This window comes from Galeopterus variegatus, unplaced genomic scaffold (assembly GCF_000696425.1).
Source record: "Galeopterus variegatus unplaced genomic scaffold, G_variegatus-3.0.2 Scaffold8780, whole genome shotgun sequence".
In the NCBI taxonomy this organism is placed as follows: domain Eukaryota; kingdom Metazoa; phylum Chordata; class Mammalia; order Dermoptera; family Cynocephalidae; genus Galeopterus; species Galeopterus variegatus.
The window spans coordinates 72,027-73,619 of record NW_007734891.1 but is presented as its reverse complement, the minus strand read 5'-3'; the positions used below and the strand labels follow the sequence as shown (position 1 = coordinate 73,619).

Genomic DNA, 1,593 nt, shown 5'->3' with positions numbered 1-1,593 from the left:
TTGTTTATTGTACTGTATTTGAATAATACCTTATTAATAGACATTTTGGGTGTTTTCAGTTTTTGAATTTATGAACAATCGTGGAATGAACACTTTGCTTGTATATCATTTTGTAGTTCTGTGAAATGTATCTTGCACATTTTAAAGATTTTTTTCTAGGGGACACATGTTTCTCCAGGAAGATGGCACTGATTTGCAGCACCACTGGCTGTTCCACGAGTGGCATGCCCTCCATGTTCTCACTAAACACAGGATTATGCTTAAAATAAAAATCTGTGCCAATATGGTGGATGAAAAATGGCATCTCAGCATTTTAGCCTCAATTTTGAGTACTAACAAGGCTGAACATGAAACTAGCTTATTTTCTTTTCAGAAGCCCCTGAATGTGACAGTGATCCGTAGAGGGGAGAAATACCAGCTTAGACTGGTTCCAACACGCTGGGCGGGGAAAGGACTGCTGGGGTAAAGTATCTGTTTCCATTTATTCACAGTGTGGCATCAATTGAGTGTTTGTTAGATAGAAAGCTTGGGGGAGGGGGAGGCTGGGGGGATGTTGGGGAATGATGGTAATCCCCAGAATGTGTGGAAACTAGTGATGAATACTTGTGGTAGGAATGAGACTGCAGGTATAGTGGCAGAGGGAGCCCTGCCATCTTTCCTAAGAGTCTCTCTGGTTCTTTCACTGACTGGTCATTTTCTTTGAAAGAATGAGAGAATGTAGGTGAAAAACTCAGAAGGGCTCTCACCTGATCTTTCTGAATGGAGGCACCAAACTTACACCATTCCTTTTCTTTCTTTCTTCCAGCTGCAACATTATTCCTCTGCAAAGATGATTGTCCCTGCAGAACAAGAACAGGAAAGCATCTTCCCGTGCCCTGGACTTGGATCTACTGGGGATTTCCTCATTCTTTTCTCTGCCTTAAGCATAAGGATCTGGAAGAGGCTGGAAGCCTGAACTTCTAGATGGTGGAAATCCTATGGCCTCCCAATGTAATCTCTCTGGTTTAAGGCATTGTTAAAAACTCAATTTGTGCTTAGTGTCATTTGCAAATAAGGCCATTGCCCTAAATGGGAATTCTTTGGATTATGGGCAAGGGGGCAGGAGTTATTCTGGCTAGTGCTCATATGACTTTATTCTTTTAGGAATTTTTTTTCAAATAAAAATAGTTTTACAGTGCTGACATAACCATGTTATCACCCCATCTGAATTTCATATGAACCTTTCAAACCAAATCTCAAACAGGGGTTGGAACATGCTCATAGAAAGTTGGGTAAAATGAACCAGCAATTGTTTTGAAGTCAAATTTTCACCAACATCTTTCTTTGCACTGAGGCATTGCTGCTGTGGACACAGAAATTGCTAAGTAGTTCAGTGCACCTTCAGCAGTTGGGCCTTCAGGGCCACAATAGCTCCCGTTGGGGAGAACAGGGAAAGCCAGGAGTCTCCCAGGTGGCCCATCATGGAGTAGGCTTCCTCTGCAGTGACCCACCAGAGGGAAGTAAGCTCCTTTCACTTCTGGAATAAAAAACTACAAATTAGCCTCTAATTTGACATAAGTGAACCTCCTAGTCATGCCCTGAGATCAACACTAT

General features: G+C 42.1%; 1 long non-coding RNA gene across 1 annotated transcript; it reads left to right on the top strand.

Moving 5' to 3' along the window:
• The first annotated feature begins 19 nt into the window (after positions 1-19).
• On the top strand, positions 20-1,186 carry LOC103608755. Its single transcript, XR_552086.1, has 2 exons — positions 20-462; positions 806-1,186. It is a non-coding gene; the product is annotated as an uncharacterized LOC103608755 (long non-coding RNA).
• The last annotated feature ends 407 nt before the right edge of the window (positions 1,187-1,593 follow it).